This window comes from Phyllostomus hastatus, unplaced genomic scaffold (genome assembly GCF_019186645.2).
Source record: "Phyllostomus hastatus isolate PE091 unplaced genomic scaffold, TTU_PhHast_1.1 phas_scaffold_555, whole genome shotgun sequence".
NCBI classification, from domain to species: domain Eukaryota; kingdom Metazoa; phylum Chordata; class Mammalia; order Chiroptera; family Phyllostomidae; genus Phyllostomus; species Phyllostomus hastatus.
The window spans coordinates 7,742,826-7,770,633 of NW_025334036.1; the positions used below are offsets into that span (position 1 = coordinate 7,742,826).

The 27,808-nt window shown below is 47.9% G+C and overlaps 1 long non-coding RNA gene across 2 annotated transcripts; it reads right to left on the reverse strand.

Annotated features, from left to right (window-relative positions):
- Positions 1 to 110: 110 nt before the first annotated feature.
- LOC123809723 lies at positions 111 to 27,808 on the reverse strand. 2 transcript variants are annotated; one of them, XR_006784077.1, is made up of 4 exons: positions 27,633 to 27,808; positions 1,559 to 1,686; positions 447 to 580; positions 111 to 315 (listed from the first exon to the last, which is right to left on the reverse strand). It is a non-coding gene; the product is annotated as an uncharacterized LOC123809723 (long non-coding RNA). The 2 variants fall into 2 exon arrangements; XR_006784078.1 differs by lacking the exon at positions 27,633 to 27,808 and adding an exon at positions 24,684 to 24,770.

The following is a 27,808-nucleotide window of genomic DNA, read 5'->3' on the forward strand; positions in this document are numbered from 1 at the left end:
ATAAAACAAAAGTGGAGAGGCGGGGTGGGGGGAGGGCGGGTGTTCCTGGGGAAGCACAGAGCCGGGCGGGCGGCTGGGGACATTTCCAGGGCCGGCTCCGGACTCCCCTCCTACAGGGGAGATCTAAGCTGGTCAAAGGGAAGGAGTTGAACTGTTTTGCCCGGGCTTGCTCTGCAGAGCTCTTGCAGCTGGAGATGTTTATTATTGCAGCGAGGAGGATGCTGTTGCAAATACTTTCCAGGCCGGAGAGAGAGCTGCAATGATCCGTCGGGTGTCTCCTGAGCGGCCTGCATGTTCTGTGCTTCAGAAAGGGCTCTGTGAAAATGGGAACATACCTGGGCAGGCTGTTTTCCTCTAGGTTTCTCAAGAAGAGATGCCCCCCCACCCATCCCCCACCCAGGTTTAGTTTGCTTTTCTCTACCCCAGCCTGGGCCTCCCACGCACACCTCTGCCAAAACAGCTTGCCTGCAGGTTCCCTGGGAATTATGGGGTGTGTGGAAGCTCCCAGTCTTCAGCTGGTTCTGCTGTCCATGCACATGGGTGCACGTCTTCCGGACAGGCTCTCATTTTGGTTCCCCATCTGTGAAATGGACGCAGCATAACACCAAAGCTGGAATTCTTGCTTTTCACACACTTGGAGTTTTTTCCTGTGATGGGCTTATTTCATATATTTTATATACACAGATGTATACACATACACATAGATAGGTTTATGTCATAGATACAGGCTTATGTCATATATGTGTTTGTCTTACATGTGATGTTTGAAATATGGTGTATGCAATAAACCCACTATGAAACCCTTTATAAATAAATATAGAATAACTTGATTCGGGGTGAAATAAAACCTAGAATAAGTGGGCAGACACTATGTGGATAATCGGTGTTTAATATTATAAGCATTTTTTTTTCCTGCTGAGCAATTTTAAAAGCAATGCCTGGCATGAAAGCAAAACAAACTCATTTCAGTGCAAAGCTTAGGAGTTATTTGTGTTTCCCTGAATGCAGTGAGGGGGTGGGTGGGTAGGGAATTTGTTTTAAGTGTAGAAATATGGGAAATACAACAAACTCGGCAGACAACCCTGGAAGCCTCTCACAGTGGAGGGGTTGTTAGAGGTGTGAGGTCCCTTTAGACGGAGCTTTCAAAAACAGCCTAGAAATACATGCTGGGAGCGATCTTACTGAAAAACACCACTTTTTTGCTCCTATATTTGTAACCCAGGTTACCACCTGATGAAACCCTTGGTAAGAGTCTCTTTAGGTGGGAATTCCCAGCCCTATCTGTCCCCAATCAATGCAGCCACCTGACCAATAATGCAGATCTGAGAGTTAACACAATTGAATTAGCAAATGTTTAGAAGGAAATGCTTATAATGGGAAAATCTTTTCTTAAAAGATTTTTTAACTAAGACGCCTGGCTGTTCCAAGCCGACACATAATTACACAATAGGCTAATTTTCCAAGAATCTGTTTTTTCCTAAACATTAATCAAACCGGTAGAAAGTGCCTGCTATTCACCATCCAGATCTACTGTAATTCCCTCGGAAAAGTAACTTACCTTGGGGAAATACTTTACTTAACAGAAAACGACTGTTTATTTATTCTGCTTGCCTTGCAAGGTTGTTATCTGGTTTTTGTTTTTGTTTCCACTGGTTTCAGAACAGGGAGAAGGAAGACCATCCTAACCTAAAACAATAACAACAAAAACCATGGACTTTCAAGTTCTTAAATGGATCCCTTAGCTTCAGAAATATAAAACTGTCCCACCAAGAATTTCACAAAGTTTAAGCACAGAAGGGTCTCTATTTAATGGGAAAGACTCTCCCCATAACATCCAAAATATACACAAAGAACATGCAGCCCTGATTTATATCACAATGTCTGCGTTTAGTATATTTTCAAGTACCCTTAACAACTTGACGCCAAATCCTAAGAGATTTCTTATTCTGAGATTCCTAACCCACTTACCTGATCTGTTCCAGTTCAAGAGTTTAAATTCACAGAAAAAGGTTCTTTATGTTTCTGTGAAAACTGGCTTTATTTCTAATTATAAATGAATTTAAAATTAGAGGAGAACTTGGTGACAGGTAGCTGCAGGAGCAGTAAAGTAAAAGAAAAAAAAATGAAGGACAAATACCAATAGCAGTTGCCCACTTAGGAAAATAACATTCTGTTGCTCGACCAACACCCTTTACATCTGAGCTATTAACAGCTCTCACAGAACCAGGACCTGCCAGGAACAAACTTGATTTCCAGTGTCCCCAAGGTAATCGTAATCCACGAATTTGACTATAACCCAGCTGGCCCTCTGTAGCTGTTTCTGCTTGGTTTTTGAAGCAGGGACGACTTATCTTTCTTTGGTGGGGGGGAGAAAAGGAAAGAAAAGAAAAGAAAGAGGGGGAGGGGCAGGCAGTAAAGTTAAGAAGGACTGTGGAGAGCAAACACATGGAAATTTAATGTGAAAGTTTCTTGTTGCAATAAAGCTGTTAGGTTTGGCATGAAGACGGTTATCAGATGGCCCCTTTGACACTGCTTGAGCCTTTCAGTGAGGAAGACAAGCCTGGAGGATTAGGTTGTCAACCTCGGCCTGTCATCTCTGGGGGGAGGGAGGAAAAGTTTCTTTTCTTTTCCTTCTCATTCCGGGACTCCTTTATTAGTTGGGGTCGCACCTTCCTCCATCAGCCCCGGAGGCTGCAGAATAGGTAGTTAATGGAAGACAACTTCCACCCCACACTGGTCAAGAATGCCTTGCTTTTAACGACGGGCGAGCTGGACGCCTAATCACCCTGAGCAAGTATGAATTTATCTAAAGGGGATGTCATGTGGAACCCCCGAGCCGGCCGCCAAACGGATGGCTGCACACTTTAAGAAAGTTAGTGGGCCTTCTCCCAGTCAACTGTCAGGCCGCATAAAAGGTCTGGAACTCACTGACTCAAGCAAATGCTACTTAGCCACCGAAGGATACCAGAAGGCCCGAAGATTTCACTTTGTGGGAGCTGACAGGAAATATTGATATGTATCAAGTAACACCCCCCCCATGGAAAAAAGGAAGACGTGATTCCTTTCGGCACCATCTCTATTTACAAAACTGTCTTGTGCTTTGAAAGCCGGGTGGGGGCGGGGGGGAATGCCAGCTCAGCCCTTCACTGGGGACTTTTCCAGCTTTCTGGGGACCACCATTTACTGAGAATAGGAATCCAGCGAAATCCGGATTTTTTTTTTAAACAGCAAGACGTCTTGGAATCTGAGTTTGCAAACTCTCACAGCGTCTAGCTGACAGGTGGACCCTGCCCATAATCCCAAATGTATTTCTTAAATTGATTAACTTAGAAAACGCGCCATGGATTATGTCTTGGTGTGTTAATAGTGTAAAGTATCTCAGACATATCTGGCTCTCAAGTCTCAAAAGCTCTGAGCAGGTCCTTTGAATCAGAGATCTATCTGTGGGAAATAATCTCCCTGATCCTGCTGATTCATCACTTTTAGTGTTTGAACCACCTGGGGGGAAAAATCATAATCGCTCTGTCTTGGCAAAATTTGATCGGGAACTTGGAGCTGTTACCGTCGAATAAAGGTTGGATTGGAGGGTTTAATTTAAAAGGAAAAAAGAAAAGCACGCTAATTTTTTTTTCAGAGTACTCTATTCTCCTTCAGCAATGTTGGGCCTGAGGTAATATCCTTGAGGATGCTGGGGGTGGCGCTGTCATGAAATGCCCGTTGGCATGAAACGGCACCTCAGTAGACTCCTCATTGCAGGCCGGGAAGGGGGGGTGGAATCCGTAACAGCACAATAAACAGAGGAGAACCTGCTCGTTCTGTGAGGACGATCGCTTCCAGTTAAACAAAGAAATTTAGGGTCGTCTGCTTTTCATGAAAATCGCATACATATGGCCTTTGAAATTTTGTCACTGAAGATGGTTTTGCTCTAAGGTAAAATTCACCACTTTATAGCTTTTCAGCTGCAAATCTCTGGCTTTTTTTCTTCTTCTCTCTTTTGGCCTGCAGCCCAATATGAATGTATGATCACTAGCACAATAGTTAAACATCTGAGTCTGTTTGAAGTGCCTTCAGTGTTACAATGATGTGATGGTTGATTGCCTAGCAGTCAGTTCTAGAAAGGAACTTCATTCTGCCCCCTAGTGGTTGAGATTAAAGTTTAATGACTGCTTCATAATACATAAAGCCTCTTTCTTTCCCCTTTCCAATATTTGAAGGCCATACTATAGTGTGGGAAGTAGTAATGCATTTCTTCATAATCAGTAAAATGAATACTTTAAATGGGGAGGCTTCTATACCGAATGGACTGTTAATACAAGCCAGGGATCGTTTTGTACATGTCTTACACACTTTGTGGGTTTTGGTAAACAATAACACTTATCATTATAAATAGGTGGTGTTCCCAATACAGCATTTCCCCTGGAAAAATTCTGGGACTTCTTAATGCATGCTCTTACCCAAGAAGTGTATGGTGCTGCCCAAATTATGATATATAAATACATATAGATTCCTATGCAATATGTAAAATATATATTTATATTCACGTATATAAATATATATTCAAAGACAGTATTGCATATTGTCAGGTATTAAAACACTTCACATTTCTTCTCAAATGACTATATTTTTTAAATAGGCAATAAAAACCATCCTCCCTAATTATAGCCCTGGTTACCCCACAGGTCACATTTCTTTTGTGTTCAAGTTCATGAAGAAAGCCATGCACACCCAAGGTACAGACAGGGCTTGTGATGTCGACGAGATTTTTGATGTGGGTGGCATTGATCACGTCCAGCCTTTTCTGAGCTGATATCAAAGCAGAAGGGATTTTTTTTTTAATCCTGTCCTGGTTGGGTTTTGTTTGTTTACTTGTTTTTCATCTTCAGCATGGAGTTCACATCCTGCAGGCAGGGAAGCATCTGAAGACCCATGAAATCAAGCACCCATAGCGTCGGCACCACCCAAAGGGCGTGTGCTTAGGCCGCACGGCACTGGGAGCCCTCGTTGGGGGCAGATGAAGAAGACTGCGGAGGAGGAGGAGGGGTCTTCAGAGAGTGGACAGGGCAGCTGGACTGTGTGTCCTGTGTCACTTCGCTTCTAGGCCACTATTGTGCTGCCGATGTTGGAATGCAGGGAAGGCACCGGTTGATTGAATAAGGAGTTCTGTAAATTCCAGCTGTCAACATGCGGTCACTCCAGTGGACAAAGAGAGAGGTTTTCTCCGTACCCATATTTGATTTCTGGCCACTGCGGCAGCTTGTCCGGAACCCTTTTGCCAGCAGGTGGTATCTGGGTAGCCTTTGGAAGCCCTTCTCCCTTCAGACTGGTTCTGCAGGTTTAGCGCCTGGTTTCTGAAGGTGTTTGGATTGGCGTCAAATGACTGGAAGTTGGAATTTATTAAAGAAGAATGCCAGGGCCATAGAAATACCACATGATCGATAGCGTTTTTAAAGGAGAATCTTTGCTTATTGTTTTATTTGTTTCAGTGTAAAAACGCTTGACTCAAAAAGAATAGTCCAAAAAAAATGAGCCCACTGGATGGCTTTTCTTACTGTGGAGCGTGTCACCTGGGCTGTAACCACACCGACTTAATTCCCCTCTGTAAACACTGCCCCAGGGGACCACAGGGTCTGCCCAGGGCCAGGGAAACACTCCCTTCTTATCTGGCTGCCCACCCTCTCCGCGTGGGTTGAAAGAGGCTGCTGACATTTCTGAGCTTGTCAGTGGGGTTCTGGGAAGCTCCACACCAGCTGGAAGGGGAGGAGGAGGAGGAGGAGGAGGAGGAAGGCATTCTGTGAGTGCAACCAGCCCTGAAGCAGCCTGAGCCTCATGGGAACTTAACTAGAGAGAGAAAATTTCATCCCTGTTCACATGGGCAAAAATTATTCAAATCTAGGAGATCTCAGATACCAATTTTTAAAAAACTTTATCATAGGAAACCTAGACCATTTTCGGTGTGTGGCAAGATTGCAGCTTTTCTTCGCTCTCCTTGCAGAATTTCATCTCTGAAAAACAACCCCAGATGCTTTCCTGGTGTCAGGAATGTGGACATCCCTATAACTCTGGCCAAGGACAGCAAGTGGGACTTCCATAATGTCTTTTTAAGAAAATACAGATTAAGATGTGCAGATCACACCTGCATCGCGTTAAACTATCTGACGTGTGATTACTTTCCGTGGGGGGACATTCTAGAAACAGGTGGTTGAACACACCCACGGAATGGAGAGGTTTCTGGTGGGAGGGCTCCACAGATCAATACTATTTGGGCATCAAGAAATCACCATCTCAGCCCTGGCTGGCATAGCTCAGTGGATTGAGCGCAGGCTGCGAACAAAAGTGTCGCAGGTTCGATTCCCAGTCAGGGCACATGCCTGGGTTGCAGGCCATGACCCCCAGCAATCACACATTGATGTTTCTCTCTCTCTCTTTCTCCCTCCCTTCCCTCTGTAAAAATAAATAAATAAAATCTTGAAAAAAAAAAAGAAAAAAGAAAGCACCATCTCTTAAAACCCCTAGTAATTTGCTACCAGAGGAAACCAGCTACAGGTGAGAAGCGCTTTGCGGATGTGGCACCAGGTTGATTTTAGAAGGTGTTCAGGGCGGCCTCATTTTAAAGCCATGTTTGGTTGTCAAACACCCCCCGCCACCCCCCGCCACCCCCCGCTATTCTCTCCACTCACTAGGGAGCGGTTTTTACTGGGCACGTGGTGCCGTGCGCAGCCCAGGCTGGGCCTCGGCCCAGGGTCTCCTCGCCCCGCCCCGCCCGGGGTTAGAGTGGGTTTAAGTGAGGCCTATCGACATTTTAAACATAGATGGGATAAGTCCTCGCGAGCCTCTCCAGCCACAGTCATAACATAGTCCCTGTCTGCATTTTAAACTTTGATGTTTTGTTCACGACGGGTTTCTGCATCGATCTGTTTTCGTTTGTATACTGCATTATAATATCGCGTATGGGACCGCTGGGGGTTGGGTGCCCTGCCCGCCTCGCCTGTGCATTCCCAGCCCTGCCTCCCGGAGAGGGAGCGACGCCCCGTGAACTTGTCCTGTTTCTCTCACGTCGACTCTTTAAGATTCAACAGGAATCGATCACCGCCAGAACGCCATCCCACGGAATCATCAAAAACACATTTATACATGGCGACGCTCCGCGTCGTCTCCGTCAGGGGCTCCCGACACTGGAATCAACCCCGGTGCTGCTGCGCACCGTTTTCTCTCTCCGGGAAGCGCTTCCTCTCAACCTGAGGCTGGAGGGAAGGCTGTCTTCCCGACACACTGTGTGTCTTGTGTCCATCCCTCCACCAGCACCCAAGCCCACCGGTCACACCGCTTCCCGGGGACAGTGCTTCTCATCAGGGCCGGGCCCCCTGGCCAGGCCGTCCAGGTAACACTGGTTTACCTGCATCCTCCCCGGATGGGGATCAGTGCCCCCCTCTGCTGCAGAGGCCTGTGGTGAGTCCCCTGCTTCCTCCCCCTCCCCGGTGCTGCCCTGTGGACAGTGGGTTTCTGATCCCCACGCACACACACACACGCACACGGCCTCATACGATCCTCAACTCAAGAGCCTCGTGTCAGACACACGGTCCCGGCCAAGCACGTGTGATGTGGCCAGCTCCAGACTGCTCCCTTGCTCGATCAGCCTAGACAGACAGCGCACCAGCAGCGAGAAGAACCTGGCAGTCAAGCGCCGCTCCGCTCTGCTGTGAAGTCTTGGCGCGTCTGACCTAGTGGAGAAGGACAGGAGAGGTCCCCGCAGAGTTTTTTTCCCCCCAGAAGATTGTGACTTGAGGTAGACGACTGGAAAGACAAAGAGACGCGAGACGGGGGGGGGGGAGAGAGAAGAGAGAGGGCTCGCGAGAGAATAGACATCTCTCCATTTGTACCATTTAGCCACAGAGAAGCAAATGCAGAAAACCACCTCTCCAGTCAGGAGAGCACTCCAAGCAGCCAGGGTGTTATAAATTAGAGCCTGTCAGTATTACAATGTATATTAATAGTCACACCTCTTTTTAATGAGTTTGGCATTGGCAGCTGAGAGGAAATACAAGTCATCATGGCTCTGCTCATGCAAACCCCGACAAAGGAATCCGTAATAAATCTTCCTAGAACAGCACTCACCATAAATATGTATCACATAAGGCATCTGTTTTACATTCTGCATATAAATCAGCCTAGCGCTGAATAGCAATGAATCAGCTTCTCAATGCCTGATTTGATAACAAATCGACTTGGATCTTAGGAGAGAGAATTTACAGCCCTCACCCTTAAGACAGATAGTCAATACTTAAGATGAGTGCCAAGTTGACTTTCCTTCAGCCAGCAAGTTTCCAGAAGGAGAGCTTTGGTGCTCAGGGTCAGGGGACAGGGCCGGGCAGCTGGGGGCAAGGGGCAAGCAGTCCACCTCGGGCAGGGGAAGTTTTGAGGATTTTCAGTTCTGGGTTCGAAGGACTCTTGAGTCACATTTCTCTGCAGGTGAACATTTTCCTCTTTGCTCTGTCCCTTCCCTTGGGTCTCCTACAGGTCCCCTTTCTTTGTGTTGGGGTTGGGGACAAGGAGACACCTTGGTCATGTAATGGTAGGGGGACACCCCAGCGATCCCCCCCCACCCCAGCAAGGCTCCGTAGGGCTTGCTCCTTGCACAGCCCTTCACCTGTCCCAGCCTGCCCGGGGTGACTCCCCCGGCTGGGGTGGGGGGAGGGGAGGAAGCCGAGCCCTGACCCCTGTCGCCGCAGATCGTTGATACAACTTCCTGTAAAGACCTTTTATTCCACGCTCCAGAGTGATCGCTCAGTATTTGTGGCATCTTTCCAGTATCGGGGTGTTGATGGCATCAGGTCACAGGGGGGAAACTTGAATGGCTCTGTTGTCAGAGCCCTGCCTGATGGGGACCTGGCCAGCCCCGCAGCGCTGTGAAACGTGGGGAGACCCGGCAGGGGGCGGGGCCAGCGCGCTAACGCGTCTTTGCAGAGATAAAGGCGGACTTTCGGCTGACTTGCACGGGCAAAGCGGGGCGCAGGTGGCGGTGGTGCAACTCGGAATAACCTGGAAGGCACAGGTGCTTTTTGCGAAGCTCCGAAGGCCACGTTTTAGTCTTCCTTTTTCTCTCACCTGGGCTTCGGGTCATCCTTTCTCTTTCTTTAGAACTTGCCATTTCATTCATAGTAGGAGGCAGCCACTTACCATACTGTGAGATGCGAGTCTTCTTGAAGACTGGCTGTCTCCCTAGGCTCAGCCATGGGGATATTTTCATAGGCTCAGTTCTTGTGGGTTTTTTTTACAAACAAGAGCGTGTTCTGTGGGCTGCTCCTCAACTCTGGAGTGGGAAAAAGATTTCAGAATCTCTTCAAAGACTGTCTTTACTCAGTGCTTGAGAGCACTGAGTCGGGCGAATATGGACAATTTTTTTTTCCTCAGGGTTGGATAGAGAACTAGGAGAAAATTTCTGAATTTTCACAAACTCCTATCCAATGTAATCTAATTAAATTAGACATCTTCCAGCTATTATTTTTCTCCCTCATTCCAGGAAATATGCAGGTATAACTGTTAACTGCGGTGAATGTGGTGTGGGCTTAAAATTCAGGTTTTTATTGATCGGCATCTGCGACTCACTCCAAGAACAATAACAAAAAATAAATAAATAAATTCCCCTGAACTGTCATGTCCAAAGACCAGCCCACTTAATTGTTTTTCTCTTCAGGGATCCATTTGGATATAAACAGTAGAATTGTGGTTCTCAACGAGGAGTGATTTTTGCCCTCTCCCCTCCTCCAAGAGGTATTTGGCAGAGTCTGAAGACGTTTTTACTTATTTTTGGTTGTCCCGATTTTCCGAGGGTGTGACAGTGGCAGCTCATAGTGGACACGAGCTTGGGATGCTGATGAACACCCTGCAACGTACTGACGGCCCTCCCCCCACCACCCCCCACCTCCCCAGGCAACATAGGACTGTTCTGCCCCAAGTATCAAGGAGGCCAGGGGGGGGACCTCTGTTCTGTAGAAAGTGAAGACGTGGGTTATGGTGACAGAAGGGCTGGGGTTGGGACCCACCTGTGGCTTCTTAGCACGTGACTTCGAGTAAGCTCCTTAACCCAAGTGATCCTTGTTTTGCAAGCAGGAACCGACATCCCAGGTTTGGTGTGAGAAGGGTGTATATATGTATAAAAGGGTATAAGTATAACATCTGGCCCAAAATACGTTCAGTGATTAGGGTTTGCTTCCCTTTTCCTAACAACACGAGGCAATCAAGGCTCCACCTCAAAGTGAGTTCTGGGAGAAAAAGATTTTGGAGGCATACTTCTCGGGGAGAAAATTTTATTTTTCCCTGGTCTGGGCACGTCTCAAGTTTCTGTGGTCGGTTTTTAAATATTCAGGAGTAAGTGGCAGGCAGAGTGTGTTGAGCTGCACAGAAGGAGTCTCCCTTGGTTTGAGAGACAGCCGACGAGTTCTTAGTTCCCTCTGGGGCCTTTGAGGTTGCTTCCAGTGGCACCACAGACGGTATGATATAAACGGGAAACGTGGAGGTTTGGGAGTCAGGCAGACCTGGGTTCAAAGTTCACGTGGGCATTTCTTGGCGACGTGAACTTGGGCACAGGGCACCCTGCTCAGGCCTCGGTCTTACTCATGAGCCAAGTGGGGGTCACACTTCTCGTGTCGCAGACTGGGTTTTGCGACCATAAATACAATCATATGAAGAGGGCAACACAGAGCTAGATGGTGCCGAGGACCTGCCTTCATCACAGCCATTTAAAGTCATTCCTATTCTTGCTCTCGGTCTTCTTGCTTCATTAAAGAGATGAGAGATGGGCTGAAAGGAGGACCAGGGTGTCTTCCTCCACTGCAAAGAGCAAGTCCCATAGGCAGACCAGGAAGACAGCTCGCCTGAAGGGCGTACCCTGTTCACAGAGCTCAGTCCTGCACACTGGAACGCGATCTCTGAGTGTATTGAACTGGAGAGGCTCCCGATACTCAGTGTGGTCTTTCAAGGGAGGAAGTGGCCAGGCACCGCATATCTCCAGAAGGGCTCTGTGACAAATTGCATTTTCCAGAGGCGGCTGTAACCCTCTCCCATCCAAGACCGCACGGCGAGAAACACGGCAGGTTAATTCAAGGCATTTCATTTTAATATAATTTTTGATATGCTCATTTGTTTCAAATTATAAATGCAACGCCTGCTTGGTATAGGAAATTTGAAAAAAGTTAAAAAGGATGTAAGGTTTTAAAAAATCAAATTAGTGGTGTTACCTAGCGTTTGGACACATTTCTCTTCTCAAATGTTTTCGCTACAGAGTTCAGGTACAAAATTATAAGTGACCAGCGTGCTGAGTATGTATCTTCCCATCCAAAACAAAGTGCAAATTAAGATAATTGTTGCAAAAATGTAGGCCCCAAACTGCTTACCTAGACAATCCCTATAATTAAAGAGAGGTGTTTGGAATAATCGCCTCAATTTACCACTCCAGTTGTTTGAGGGAATGAGGAATCAGAAATGGGATGGCATAAGTTTTCTGATCGCATAAAATGCTTAACCAGACATTTTCCTCAAAGTAGTTTCACTCAATGAAAAGCCTTTTGAAATATTAAACATACTTCGACTCCAAGTCCAAAGGGTCTTCCTCTTGTCGATGCCCAAATGACCCATCAATTCCATCGATTTAGTTTTGAAACAATCAAAAAGCAGCCAAACCAGTGAACAGATTTCAAATACACATTTCAAGGTGTAAAATGCTCCCTGGAATATTTCTGACGAGTGACATGAAGTCTTCCCTGCCTGTCATGCCGGCCTCTGCCCGCTCAGACCCACAAGGACAATGGGAAGGAGCCGGACCTGGACAGACCTTCCGTCTGCCTCCAGGGGCCGTGCGTGCTGCTGGGTGGGAGGGTCAGGGGGTGGTTTGCGGAGGGAATGAAGAGGGGCCACAGTCCAACAATTTGGAGGCACTTGCAAGCATTTTTGTCTTTTTGCAAACTTAACAGTGATACAAGCCCTCCAAAGCATTTGGGTGCTTCTAATTTTATTCCCTGTGTCTTATATCAAAGGGCGTGGAGTAAGTTCCCAGGTGGAGCTCATTATTAAGAACCACGAGGGACACTGGTGTAGTGTGAAAAGTCAGAGGAGTAGACAATGGGGTGTAAGCACAGCCTTGCCGGGACCTCTGCTTTAACCTTGAAGGGAATGCAGACGAGAAAAAGGTAGGTTGGAACCCAGGATGGCACGGACACGCAGGCCCTGGACCCAGACCCTGGAAAAGCCAGGAGGTGTGCAGACGGACAGGAGGAGGGGGAAGTGGGTTCCGCCGCCACAGACTTGGGAGGGAGGCAGGTGAGGACTGCCCCGTGTGGGAGAGGCTGGGTTGCCCTGTCAAGGAAGGGGGAGCAGGATCTGCAAATCTGTAGCTTCCTACCGATTACCGTCCACATCTCTAAACTGCACTTCCAGTGTCGATTTGCCCACGGGTGTTTTTTTGTTGGCTTTTCCCGTTCAACGTGCCCCGTTTGAGAGGGGGCTGCCGCTCTGCACGCCGTCCTACACAAAGAGGAAGACGGTGCTGGCACCAGGAGGCCCCACCGTGCCAAATGAAGTCTTCGGTGGATTTAGAATTGGATAATTTCGCAGAGCTTCTCTCCCTCTGATGCCAAGCCGCTTCCTTTCTACCTGTCCTCGTTTTGAATGTGCTTGTTTGGGGAATCATGATTCCCCAGTGCAGGGTCATTTGCCAAGAGCCGTCTTGTGTCTGGGAGAGCACAGAAGTGCATCAACCAGGACAATCCTCCACTTTCGTTTCAGCGACACATCCTGCCTGACATGGTAGCGTTTTGTACTTGACAGAAATGCCACAAAGCCTGATGATCCAGACAAATACTTTTCTAAAACTATGAGTGTTCGGCTGAAGTTTCAGAAATAAATGCGGCCTGTTTCCAATATTCCTGGGGCTACGGTAGATGCATCTGGTTCTTCTCACGGGGACTAGGCGTCCTGGGCGGGGGCGGGGGGAGCGTGGTGTGTGAATTGGTCAGTGTCCATCTGGGAGGCCCGAGTTCCTCAGGCCGTCTTCCTCTCGCTGGGGTTTCCTGTTACAGCAGGGACGGGAGGGGCGCACAGGCAGTGGGGTATTTATTTCCCGGTCTCAGCTGCCTAATGAGCACCTAAGACTTACGCAGAACTTGGGCCTGCTTGCTCCGACAGCAGGATTTCTCTCTCTGCACTTGGGTGGTTCCTCTTCTTCTCACATCAATCAAAACTACTTCTCTGTTTCCATACTTACCTGAAACAAACACATTAAACCACGGATTGTATTCAGCCAGCTTAGGAGACATCTTATCAATTTTACGATGTAGCTTTAGGAGAAGTAACACATAGCAAATGGAATGATTTGCTTATAGAGCAAAGAGAAACTTTCTTCGACAACCTTACCAAGAGTGATTTTTAAACTAAGGTAGGATGGGAAGGGAGAGAAGAAAAAAAAATCACCAAAAATAGGCGCCCTATATGAAAATCAGTAGACGAATAGAATATCATCCCGAAAGTAGAACTAACAATAATGATAATAACGGCAAATCAGAAACGGATAGTGCTAAATCTCCCTCCCTTTTCACCACCTTACAGGATATCCCGTCTAGCTGCAGAAACAAAACATGGAAATGAATCAGTCGATAAAGGATTTTCTCCCATTGATGTGTGGGTGATTTCGTCCCATGCAGGGGAAGTCGAACAGCAAGATGAATGTCCATAATCTTCAGGGACCACGGCGGCTCCCCTCACCCGCCGCAGCGGGCTGCAGTACTTTCTCTGAGCGATACAGAGTGTCACGCTAGAGGCAGAAGCCTTTGCTCGAGCAGGGATAATAAGTTGCACCATAGACTGACCTAAACATTCAATGTTTCCCGACAGTGGTAGTCAGTACGCTCTGACTGCTACCATAACTACTCCTGTTTCTCTTACTGTATCTCCGAAAAGTGATGTCTATGGAAATCTGCTAGGTTTTCTTTGAGGGACAGGAAAGGGAAATAAAGCAAGAATTGTGAGGACGTGGGGCCATGAGAGAGGATGAGAGAGGCCATTTTGCTCAGCAGAAATCCAGGGGTCATTCAGATTTTGTTACTGGGATATTTTTCATTTCAAACAGATGTCAATTACTCTTAAACAACTTACACTTTTTGAGAGTTAAAATAAAAAATATTAATTAGTTTCATTGTAGTGATTGCTTCACAGTGTATATACATACCAAACCTTAAATGCATGCAACTTTTATTTCTCAATGATACTTTGAAAAAGTTGAAAATAAAAGGAAATTAAACAGAAGCATTAAACAAAGAAAGGAAGAAAAGAAAATGAGAAGTAAAAAGTCCTTCACATCCCCAAGGTTCTTATGACCTAAAAATGAACTTGTCCTAAGAATCAGATGTAAGATATTTATTCAAAGTTTTAGAAGGACTTCAGCTTTTAACTTTGCTGAAAGATAAACGTAATGTTATAACCTGTTATTATATGTTGGGATATCAAAATGGAGTATTTGCTGAGAGGAAAGATCTAGGTAAGGCTAATGCCAGGCAGCCTTCAAGGTCAATGCTTGTCCAGATGCACGTGGCTCCGCCCCTCACCCGGACCACATGGTCAGCTCTTGACTGCTTGTCGCTGGCCTCAACCGCTTCTGTGACTTGTTGGCTACCGTTCAACTGTGAAACGTGCACATTCTCTGCTGAGCATGTGGGGAGCCTGCAGGCAGTGAGGTTTGATGTAAATAGAAAAAAAGAAGAAGAAGAAGCAGTAGGACTTTGCAGCTCACCCTCATCAGCCATCGAAGGTACGCTGCTCGGGCCTGCAAAGTGGGCACCGACCCAGGCCACCCAGACTGCTGACATCCTTCCCTGACCCTTGTGAAGCGGTCGTGAGCCTAATGGCTTTGTTTTGGGGTTTTGGAACTGAACTTGACAGGGATTGGTTCCAGTCTTGGGTGGTGCTGAGAAAACTCAAGTCCGACCAGAATCTGGCTGGGACCACCAGACGCGTTTCCTGGGAGGGCCTTTTCCCATCATCTGACCAGAATAGCTTACGGATGTTCTGGGGAGCGAACAAAGCAGGTCCCAAAGGCTGGGGAAGGGCCATGCCCTGCTCAGCCTGGAGACCACACAGCCGTCCTCTCTCCCCTCTGCGTATTTATAGTGAGAAAACCACACCATCTCCCCCGTTTCGGAAGCCCAGGGTGGAAGGGGGAAAAGCCAGAAAACGCCAATCGCATCCTACAGCTGAGAAAGCCTCTCTCTTGGAAAAGCCAGAAAATAAATAAATAAAGGGAGAAATCCAAATGGGACTGCTCTTCAAACACACAAATGATCTTATGTTAACAGTTGGGATTAAACAGCTGTCTCGTGGTTATGTGATCATAACAGATGCTGTGTGCAAACGTTTCCTGCTAGCTTTGTTTTCCTTATTGCTGTTTGTGCAGTTCAATGGGCTGAATTCAGCTTAAGGGATACAGGTTTTTATTATCCTTCTGTGCAGCCCGGGCAGCTTTATCATCTCTTTAAGAGGAAAGGGGATGAGTGCGAGGGAGAGACGGAGGGGAAATGGAGCGGGGGCTCTCCCACGGCAAACTGGGAATGATGTCACATTGATGAAATTCCAATGCACTGGTTTACGACCACTTTGCCATTAAAGTGGTCCCTCGTTCTATTCTGGGTTTTTAAAAAAAATTCTTTCTTTCTTCCTTTCTTTCTCGTGGAGGCCGTCCTTGCCTCCAGTGCAGTTTATGCAGCTGGATGAGAATTTATAAAAAAGACACAGAGAAAGGGTTTTTGATGACTTACAGGTTACATCATTGTCACGATCCCTGTTGTGTCTTTCTTCCCCCCTTGCCCTCCGGAGGTGAAATGTGCTAGCCGATTCCGACTTTTCCTAGAAATTTTATTTCATCCTGGGGGGTGGGGGAAGGCGGGAATCGCCCCATCTGTCCGCCAGGGGATGCGATGAATTGTCCTTGTGTTTTTGGAAGTTCAAATCTGGAAGCCATTTTGGCCTGTGTTATATGACTTGTTCAAAACCAAAATACCCTTTTGGCTCCAATTCTTCACAGCATCGCTGTGATTCATAACACACTTGGCCTACCAGCAGATTTAATTTCTATTACTTATATTTTCCAAACTTTAAAAAAATGTGATGCAAATGGCCACAGTAATCTTTCTGGATTCAGAAAGCACCTGGCTGCCATGAGCAGCAGGAGGCGGAGAGAGCGTCTCGGGCTATGGTCAGCAGGCCTGGCGCAGGCTCGGCCTGGGCAGCCACCTGCCCCAGGACCTTGGTGGTCACCTGAGAGAGGCTGGTCTTCATTCATGGGCCGGTCGCTGATCTGCGGGCATGTCCTGCAAATCTGGATCGGGGAAGGAGGGAGCCGCTTCCATGGCTCAGCATCTGATCTGATGAATCCTACCTTTGAGTGGGATACCCTACCGCAGCAAAGTCTCTCGCTTTTCACATCCTTACTGAAGGGGAGGTGTTAAATCGTCTGTCAACTTACTTAAGAAACCAAAATTAAAATGCCATCTTATTCTCGCTCAACGAAGGGGTTTAATGATTACAGTCACCCCCCTGTATCCACTGAGGGGTTGGTTCCTGCACCTCTGGGGGATCCCCAAACCTGGGGCTGCTCAAGTCCCTTATGTAACAGGGCATAGTATTTGCAAATAACCTGTGCACATCCTCTCGTATGCTTCACTGGAAATTGTCTCTTGATCACGTAGAATACCTAACTCAACACAAATTCTATGTCACTAGTTGTTAGGCCGTATTGTTTAAGGGATAAGGACAAGAAGAGAAATTGTACGCATTCAGTGCAGACACAGCTGTCACAGGCCCAGCTAGTGCACGTCAGGGATGATGGAACTTTCTGGTTCCAAATATTTTCGATCCACAGTGGGTTGAATCCACAGATGCCGAGCCCTTGATGACAGAGGGCTCCTCAGGGTTCGCCAGCTCACAGAATGAACCCAGGTCCTCTCTGATAAGCCGCCACAGCAGTAATGTTCCTGTAAGGTCTTTCTTTCCTTCTCTCTTTCTCTCTCTCGCTCTCTTTTTCTTTCTTTCTTTCTTTCTTTCTTCCTTTCTTTCTTTCTTCTCTCTCTCCTTCCCTCCTGCCTTCCTTCCGTCCTTCCTCTTATTTATTTATTTAAGTTACTTTTTTGTTGTCCAATTACAATTATCTGTATTTTCTCCCTGTCCCACCCCCTACCCCAGCCAAACCTCCTTCCCTCCCTTGCCTCCACCCTCCCCCTTGGTTTTGTCCATGTGTCCTGTAGAGTAATTCCTGAAAACCCTTCTCCCCACTGTCCCCTCCCCGCTCCCCTCTGGTTTGAGTGTTCCTCATTTCAAACAACCTGATGTACATTCGACGCCTGTCCTACACTTTCCTACTCATACAGAGAAGCGAGTGGAGGCCCATCTCCTAAAGCTGCGCCACATCTGAGCTGCCCGAGTGTGCACGCGTGGTGAGTGGTCCAGCCCACCCTGGTGCCCACAGCCGGGGTGTACAGCCGGGGTCTGCAGCCGTGGGATGGGAACATCCAGGAGAGGGTTTGCCCGGCGACCTCTGTTGCTGCTGCTTTCACCAGGTAGCGGGGAGGGGCGGTGCCATTTCAGGCTACCTCTGTGGCCTCTAAATCACCCCGGCAAAGATCAGCACTCTTCTGCCAGACCGTCTGCGTGCTCTAGGAACACGGAGAACGTGTCTTCTCTGAGTCTGAGAGAATGGGAGGCCAGCTCTCGTTGTGGGATCAAGCCTCTGGCAACCTCAAAACCAAGGGTCGTCCCAGAGAAGTTGCAGATGGCCACTAAGGACGTGAAAGGATGGCCAATATCCCTAATCATGAGGGTAATACCCACCAAAAGTATAAAAGGATTCTACCTCATACTCATTGAAGTGATTACTACACCACCCTGCCCCCCCCCCAAAAAAAAAATCCCAGCAAATAAAACTTGTAGGCGAGGATGTGGAGAAATCGGAACCTTTGCACACTCTCAGTAGGGATGTAAGATGGTGCGGCCACCATGGAAACTATTATGGCAGTGCCTCAAAAAACAGAAATAGAATAACTATTCTACACAGCGGTTCTCCTTCTGGGATATACCTAAGTTGGAAACAGGGCCTTGAAGAGGTGGGTGCACAGCCATGTTGATGGTAGCGTCATCCACAACAACCGGAACCTGATTGTCCGTCGGTGAATGAATGAATGAGAGAATGAATGAACGAATGAATGAACACCGTGTGCTCTCTAAATACAGTGAAATATTGCTCGGTCTGAAACAGGGAAGAATTCTGGCCTATGTCACAACGTGGATAAACTCTGAGGACAGCACGCTATGTGAGGAAAGACAGTCTCGCAAGAAGACAAGTACCGTACGAAACCCAGAGAGACAGAAAGTGGAATGGTGGTCGGTGGAGGAGGAGGAAACGGGGGGTTCGGGTTTGTGGGGACAGCGTTCAGCTGTGGAACAATGACAGAGTCCTGCAGACGGAGGCCCGCGACGATGGCACAACCGTGTGAATGTACCTAATGCCACTGGAGCAAACTGGACAGTTAAACCGTTTGTGTTACATGGATTTTACCACAGTACAGAAGTGGGAACAGAGCCCATCAAGACGTCCACTAAGGTGCTTCCCTTGGCGCGTTGGTCCTGCCCCTCCTCCGCAGCACAACTGTAACTCTGCCCAGAACACACAGTCAGCTTTTCAGCACCGTCACGCACCCAGCTACGGTGGCGCATGCAGATTAAATACCTGCAGCAAATCAAGCCATCAGAGAGGTTTGATTTATACCCTCTCCTTGATGATGAGAAGTATCTCTAAGACCTTCATTCTTCGCAGGCTTGATACCAATTAAAATGCAAATCTTCCCCAGAGAGAATGTTTTGGGCGTTTTCATTTTTGAATGAATTTCAGAGCCTTTTATCTTCTGCCTCTTTAAAAAAAAAACAAACACAGATTTTTTTGTTGTTGTTATAGAAGTAACAGAGAAAAAGGGTTAGTGGCTGATGCAGACCAAGAGCTCTTACAGACTGGCAGGACGGAGACCAACAGAATGAGCCCGAGCTGGGGGAAGCCAGCAGAGCGGCCGGTCCAGGTGGCCCCGAACATACACAACGAAGGTCAAAGTCGCATGGCAGCAGGAGAATAAAGATAGTGAAATGGTGAAGCATCTCTTTGTGTTCATCAAGGTGGCAATTTTCTTAAAAAAAAAAAAAGAAGCTCTATCACCTATTGATGGCAGGAATATGCGGGAAGAGGTATATTCACCCAGAGTCGGTAAAAATGTGAGGACTTTTTGCAGTTTAGAAACGCGATCTGACAGCCTATTTTAAATTCAGAATACATGCATCCTTCCATGTAGCAGCCCCCTTCTTAGGAACCCACCTCAAGAAATAAAAGCCACCTTCTTTAGACAGTACAGAGTTGGCCAAAGTAGGTTTGCAGTTGTTCGTGTGGAAAACAATATAATCATTGAGGAATAATAGTACAAGAATAAACTTGATGTTTCACATACTCACAACCATAAACTGACTTTTGCCCAACTTGGTATGGAGGATGTTTGCTATAGCACTCTTTGTAGTGGCAAAGAAGAGAAAAAGAAAAGAAAAAAAGTAAGCCCAGTACCTCTATGCCACCAACTATAGTACAAAGGGAAAAAAACCCAGCATCATATTAGATGGTTCAGACGCAATTTCATGAAGAATTGCTGAGTCACGGTGCAGGAAGTACAGCCCATTTCGGAAAAGCAAGTGAACACGCACGTATACCCTCTGCAGGCACCCACCCAGGATCAGAGGATCGTGTTTGTGGGACAGTGTCTGTGCTTGAAAACGTGTGGGAGGGTTATTCCCAGGTAATGCATGCATCTCCCTCTGGCTAAGGAGGCTGATATGAGTAGACAAAGAAGAGGAAGAAGTGAGTTGACAAATGAAAACAGAAACAAAAGGTAACGGCACCCAAACCGAAATTCATTTTTGGCATTGCTGTTTTCCTTGAGTGAGAGCAGAGGAGAAACACACAGGGGAAGACTGGGTTTCTCGTACCCCGGGTCTTCTTGTGGTTTACCGATCGAGGCAAACTGTTCTTAGATTTTATGTTTTTCTAGTTCTGGCACTAGACCACATGGCATGTACTGCCTTGGCCGTAGAATTTCCTTGGTCCTCCAAGTTATTGCTGCTGTTGTTTCTTCCGCTGACCCAGCACCCTCCGACGTGCCCTCTCTCCAGAACCAGTGTTCAGAGGGGCCCGTTGAACCCCACGCACGGTCTACTCGGGCACCGAGTAAAAACCTCTTTTAAGAGTTTTTAGCCCTGGCTGATGTCGCTCAGTGGATTGAGCACAGGCTGTGAACCAGTGTCGCAGGTTCGATTCCCAGTCAGGGTACATGTCTGGGTTGCAGGCCATGACCCTCAGCAACTGCACACTGATGTTTCTCTCTCTCTCTCTTTCTCCCTCCCTTCCCTCTCTAAAAAATAAAATAAATAAAATCTTTAAAAAAAAGAGTTTTTGCTGGTATCGGTTTCACGCCAATGGCCCACCTGTAATCCCCAGTGTTCAATACCAGTGACTCAGCCAGACAAAACTGGGCCGTACCCTAATCCTACTGCCTGGCACGTGAGATAGCAATCTGTGTAAAAGCTACACCACATGGGATGGACTACTCCTTAGAGGGACTCTTCTTGTAGGCACCTGCCCCCCACAATGAAATCATCTAAGGCCCTTCCCCCACGGCTGTCCAGTTCCGTGCCCCCAGTACTTGGGTCTCCTGATCTTTTTCTGAGAGATGAAGAATTCTTGTCAATGGGAAAAAGTTAGGTGTTAATCTGCAAAAAATAGAAGTGGTAACTGAATTCTGACAGCCTCAAAAAAATCTCCAGCTACGCGTCCTGTTGTTCAAGGGCCCGAGTGGTCGTTCTCACGGGAGCCGGTGGGTGTGGGGAGCTGGCGGGGGAGGGGAGCGCAGAGGAAGGACCTTTCAGCTTGCATTTTGATGGCATGGCAGGGGTGAGAGATTGATTTCTCTTTTTTTGGCCAACTGTCCAGTGTGTGGAAATTGTTCTCGATTTCACTAAAGGTCATCTGTCAATGGGAGTGTTAATTTTAATCTTTTCCCATGACTTCATAGGTGCGAAGACTACCATTCAGATGACATTTTAAACCCAAATCCTTACACGTCCCCTTGTAGGAGCAGGAACTTGTGAGGAAGGGAGGCTGGAAGATGTGGGGGGGGGCACCAGCAAATGGGGGCGCCGGTGGGCCACAAGCATGCTTTGAGAAACGGGTGGTGGATGCTGAGCCTGAAGGGAACCAGCACAACACACCTCCAGAAAACAGGCACCTTGAGATTCTGGGAAATTCCAAATTCAGGTATTTCTATAGTCAGTCAACATCCTTCGCTCAGTTCTTTCCGGCCGCCATCCTGCCTTCCTTCCCAGGACAAGATCCTTTTTCCATGACTCAACTCCCCTGCCTCCGGTAATTCTCTTCTCTCCTTCAACTGGATTCTCCCCTGAACCCCTTTATCAAGGCCGTTATTTTTTCCTCCCCCTGCAGCGGCAAATTCTGAGTGGCTGTTCCCTGTTTCCCAGTCAGAAATAGCTGTCTCATCTGGGGCCACGTAATGTCTTCCAAGTGGCCCCTGGCACCCTGCAGCCCACGGGAAATCATGCGGCGGTCACCTTTCTTTCTAGTAAAATCTTCTTTTTTTACTCTTCATGCTTGTTTCTACCCTGTTGAAAATGGCAGGTCCCCAGGCAACACCTTGTTACAGGACACGCCTGTCCAAAGCTCTTCCGATAGCCCTTTCAGAAGCCAGTTCATTTACATTGTTTGGGGTTGCTTTGTTTTATTTTCCTCCAGGATGTACAGAATGTTTGGGGAGCCTGAAGAATGGTGTCTATTACAGGTGTTTATGGGCTCAGGTAGAAGCATGGTTTCTTTAATCAAAGGAGAAGGGGGATCACAGATATTAGGCATCAGCTGTCATCTTTTGCCAAAGAGAGAGTTTGATTTGTGTGTGTTTGGTTTTTTTGTTTGGGTGTTTATACTGTTGAGTTTGTAAGCTGATCCAGTAAAGAAGGAGCATGGGGTGCAGGAGAGCAAGGGCCCAAAGGCCCCAGCACTCTTGAGAAGGATGAGGCGCTGGGATCCAGACAGGATGCATGACAGGGCTGGCCTCTGAGAGCGGCAGGCGCTTTTTCACCCATCGCAGTTTTGAAGGAGAACGATGAGACAGTGCAGAGGTAGATCAGTTTTTAATACTTAAAATTTTGGAAAAAGGTGAGACATTCCCAACGGATGGCATCTACCTTCCAGGTGACGTTTGAAGCATTGGGCAGCTCAGAGTGACCTGAAGGGTCAGCAGACGGGAGGAGGCATGGACTTTTTAAACTGTCCAGCTTCGTGGGGAAACCCAGTAGAGCTGCAGGGAGGTGGCATGACTTCCTCTGAGGCTTGGGATTTGATTCTTAAAGCCAAGCCTAGGTTAGCCAGGGTCAGACCACACTCGCCAAGTGCAGCTGCCGGCACAGGTATGGGAAGGCAGATGGTGGAGTTACTAATCCAAGGGGGGGGTTTGCAAGGCAAGTCCCAAGAGATGCTAGAGGGCGTGGGGTTGTGACAGAAACTTGGAAGGAAGCGATTTTAATGATCGTCACCCTTATCGTCATCCACGTGTTCCAATCACAGCGGTTCATTTAATGCCTCATTTGCATAGATAGCTCTTTTTACTTACAAGGTTAGATATGTTTGTAGCTTGTCTGTGTTGTTTGTAAAAACTCTTTCTTTTTAACTTTTATGATTCATAGGATGCGTTTCTGTGCATATGAAATTATTTCTCATTTAAGTCCATTTCCCAAATTCTGACTACTTTTTTCTCTGAAGAAAAATAGTCCTATTTTTTTCCCTATAGATCATTTCGTACTGTACCATCTCCAATGTCCCCATCTTGGGGCAGGTTGGGTGGCCCTTGAAAAGCCACGGAGGGTTAATGTGTGCTTCCCGTGGCTCTTCTTCTCTGGAAGGCATTTCCCCAGGAGAGGACGTTTCCAGGCCAGTACTCCTAGATGGAGACAAGTGCCATTATTGGTACGGAAATGCATCCAGCGCTCTGTGGTTGAGTGTTCTATTTACATTAAGAGCCAATTTTTAAAGGAAGCTTGTGGGAGAGCCTAACAATTCCCTTTAGCATTGTTCTATGGGGGAAAAAAACTATTCAAATTTCAAAATCTGATTTATGCCCACATTGCAACAGAGAGGTGGCGGGTACACTGAAGAAGACAAGGTACAACCCCTGGCTTTTCATGTTCTGACTTGCGGCCCTTCACTGTGGTGTCCCGAGACTGGGCGGCCACGGCGCTTCGGACCCCTCTGCTTGTGAACGGTTACCGTGCTGTTCCTCCTCCGTTCCCGGGCCTGCCCCTGTTTCGTTTGGCTGCGAAACCTGTCAGTGGGATCCGGTTACATTTCAGACTATTTCTGTAAGAATGGTGTCTCACATTTCCAGGGTTATTTTTCATATTTGATTTCTAATCTCCAGACTAGGTGCTTCATTCATGGTCATCTGCAAACTTCCGAAACGTGTTCTTGGTTTCAGGCCCAGTGTGTTTGTCACCACCTCGTAGGACGGGGTCCCTGTGACGCAGCTCCTCGAGCCCCTCCACACGGAGGGTCAGCCACTATAAATAACTTAGGACTGACCCAGACCACAGACCACCCTATTTTTAGACTCATAAAATGTAAATGAAATATGTGTATGCATATAAAATGTGGGTACATATATATGTGCAGGTGTGTATATGTGCATGAAAATACACCATATAATTTGTATAAATACATTCATATATGTGTAAATACATAAATATGTGTCATACATAAATTTAAAATGCCTCCTGATTTACCATTTGATAAAATCTAGACGCGTTCCATCTTAACTTGTGCATTTATTGTCCCCAAAGCAAATGAAAAGTCACAGCAATAATAAGCATTTCTTTACCAAGTGCCTTTTGCCACTTACCTTAAAATGCTTCATTAATTTATCACAAGTTATAGTCACAAACTCACCGATATTTTTCCCACTGTGTTTTGCAACAGATTATTGCTTGTACATTGGCGGCCTGTCACGGGTTCCCTGGTCACGTCCCAGCGGATTGGCACACTCGTGGTACCTGGGCCTTGGCGCCCACCCATGCTCTGTGGACCAGACGGAGTGTGCGGAAGCAAGGATGTCTCTATCTGCCTTTGTCTTTGAGAAAGTGAGTAATTGTCTTTCTCCTCCCCTAGTCCCTCCATGGAGAATTTACTGGCCCAAATTTTTAAAAAAGCTCCTACCACACTCCCATTTTCTGCGAGTGCAATTAGTTGCAGGTACAAAATTTGGAGCAAAGAGGCCTCTCGTGGCCTGTTGTGCCCGCAGTTATCCAACTGTGGCTTCAGTTTTTCAGTGCACAACTGATTGCACCCTCAAAAAGAAAGGCTGGAAATGGGTCCCTTTAAGACAGTTGGGGGATTGCGTGCCTCCGGTTGGCAAATTGCAATCTTTTACAGAGGCACGGCCATTGCCCCGGCTCGCGCTGCAAGTCTGAAATTCAGGTTAGGCATCTCGGGTGAGGGAGAGGCCCCCAGGAAGGCAGGTGTGGAGCCCCGCCCCCCACTCTGCCCCTGTCTCCGGGCTCACCTTGAGCTAAGGTGGACAGTGCATTAGTATTCAGCATTCCTGACTCCCTGTCCTGCTTAGTTCGCCAGTCACTCTCCGAAAGGGCTGGAAGAGAGAAGCTCGGTCACACTGTCAATATAACACATTTAACCAACTCTAAATTTGCTTTAAAGAGACAGCTACAAAGATTGACTTTTGCAAAGTGACTCACTCCACCAGGCAGCAAAGACACCCATTTGCTCGTGACTGTTATTAACTGTGTCACGGAGTACATAAGAGAGGGTTTTGAAGGAATTCCAGTGTGAATCCACTAATTCAATAACTCGATAACATAAATTCAAGTAATGGATAGTAATACTATGTTCAAAACACGCTCCCAACTTTCATCTCTGCCTTTCACTGACAGACAGAGCATGCGTCGGGAGAGGATCCTGATGAAATAATAAAACCCAATTCTCATCTAGAAAAAAGAATCATTATAGGAGGATGGTAATTTACTTTATATGACCTTCAATTGATTATTCTGTGGCTGCTACACAAATATCACAGGAGCTATTGATCGTAAAACCTACCAAATAGATCTCTAATAGCTTTTACTGGGCAAAAATAATTATGCTTGCATTGTGGTCAAACACACATAAACCAATGTGGAGGTATTAATGTATGGTATTATTACCCATCTGTCTGTGAGGTATGGAGAGGACCCCGCGTGAGAACACACTATGTCTAAACCCATGAAAGCTCAATATCCCAGCCGACAATTACAGCCAGTTACACTGAAAAATTGATTACTGTAACTAAAAGCTAGAGCTGGAAAGCAGAGGCCACCGCCTGCTTAATAAAACTAAAATAATCACGCGAGAAATCCTAATTGAGGAGGAGTCCCGCCGCCGTGGCTGTGTGGCCACACAAATTGAATTTCCCTGTGGTGCTGGCAGCGAGGTAACTTTTCAGGGTCAAGAGCTTTCTGTCCGGCCCGGATGGAGATCAATGATCAACACCCGTAAAAGGTCAGGGTGTCTAATCAAAGAACAGATCATCTATCTCTCAAGGAACAGCGTGCAACATAACCCAGAGAGGCGGTGAGAAAGGTGCAGGGAAGGAGAAACTCCGGTTCCACTTTAGTGACCAGGAAGAATGCTCTGCTCATAAAAACCATGCAGCCAGACACCGGTGGGCGAGCCGCAGAGGCGCAGGCAGACCCCGCGCAGACGAACCAAAGTTGCGGCCGAAGGAGGAGTCTCTCCAAGTGCTGGGCAAGCCGTTCTGGGCTTCCAAAGTCCTCAGCATACCTCTCTCCCTTGCCCTCCCTGCTCCCTGCCAGAAGTCAGTCTTTTAAACTGTCATGAAAAACATGACGCATCAATTGCAAGAAATGAAAGCTGCTCTCAGGGTATTCAGAAGAGGAGTGATAAGCTTTCAGCCCCTGAAATAAATAGGCCAGAAAGCTAATCAGCGAGTTATGAATCAGAAGAAAGGAGAGAGACAGACAGACCAGATAGACAGACAGACTTTTGCCTGATGTTGGCTGTGTGTGTGTGTGTGTGTGTGTGTGTTTGGGGCGGGGGTGCGGGTGGTGACGAGCGAAGTAGGGGTGGCGATTGTACCCCATGAGGCCACAGAACCGGCATGTGGGCCGGGGGCCAGGCACTCCAGTGGCTGGAAAAGCTCTTTCTGTCCAGACTGCACACCAGGCCAACAGAACCCGCATGTTGCTCTAGGCACAAGCCTTTCCGCACACCAACGACAAGGACAACAAAGACTAGAGCAGGGCACTCTCCGGTGAAGCCAGGGTTGAGAACCGTTCTCCTGGAGGAGGGCCCGGCCTTCTCCCTGCCCTGCGAGGCTCTGACTGACAGACAGACGGGGACCTGGAGCTTCCCAAGGGCACGCTCCGCCTGCAGCCGGGGGCTCTGGCCCAGGCCCACACATCCGCTCCCCTTCCTTTCTGGCGTTACCACTCGCAGTCGTTAAAGGCAGGAAAGCCGGAGTCATGCTCTCCCTCTCCTTTCCATGATTTATGATTCCGAAGCAAGACGGGGTGGAAGGTTGGGGCTTGGTGCTGGCTGCTGTGTTTTCTGGTTCCCGCCCCCCGCCGAGAGAAATACGTTTTTCTGAGAAACCTTCAAGGCTTGAAGCCACCAGCAAGACTGTCTTGTTTTTTCAAGGCCTTGCCTGGACAGAGCTAAGGTCTACCCAGACACACTCTCAGAACCTAAAAGAGGGAGGGGTGGGGAATCGGCTTGTCCTCAGTTGTTCTCGAATTACACGATAAGGCCCGTGCTCGGGAGGCATGGAACCCAGTTATAAAATCCATACGTGGGGCGGCACGGTGGGACTCGGAGCTGCCTCCACAGAACAGCCCTGGCAGGCACGGCGGTTGCTGTCCGATAGGTTTGCCTGTCTGGGAAATGCAGGCTTCCCCGTGGTTTGAGGTTCAGCTCTGGTTCTGAATTGTTACGGTCTGTGTTTATAGCCCTTGAGATGTAGGTCCAGTTTCTATTTGGGGTTAGGTTTCTATTTGGGGGAGTTTCTGCATCCTATAGAGACCAGTTATTAGCGTTGCCTTAATATTGTTCCCTTAGGTGGCGGGGAAACGCTGCCAGAAGTGTATGCAGGGGCCAGGCCGAGTGCAGGCTTAGCAGCAAACTCCACCAGGGGTGCACACTGTCAGAGAAGCAGACCGGAGGCAACGAATCCTATCACTAAACTGTGTCCTCCCTTCCTCTTCCCTTCCAAAGGTAAGCATCATCATTCTTCCACTTTTTAGAGGCCAGACCCAGGGAGGGTCCGTGTGGCCACACACACGCGCACGCACACGTGCACGCACACGGGCGGCAGACCAATCAAGGCAGGCATGTGCGATAAAGGGGAATGTGTCCTCCCCTCCCACGTCCCCCGCCGCCTGCCTGGCCGGCCACCGGCGGCGGAGGTCTCGGCGGCGCGCACTGCCCGGGCACCCGAGCGTACCTGTCCGGTTCCGGCGTCGGAGAGCGCAGGGGCTGGCAAGGGCACCGCCAGCCCAGGCGGCGCGGGGGAGAGCCGAGGAAAGCGGAGGACTGTCCCGCAGGTGCGGCCCCACCTGCCGCCCGATTGGCGGTGGCGCAGGGCGCGCGCAGGGAGGCGGGGGGGTGCGGATGATGGAT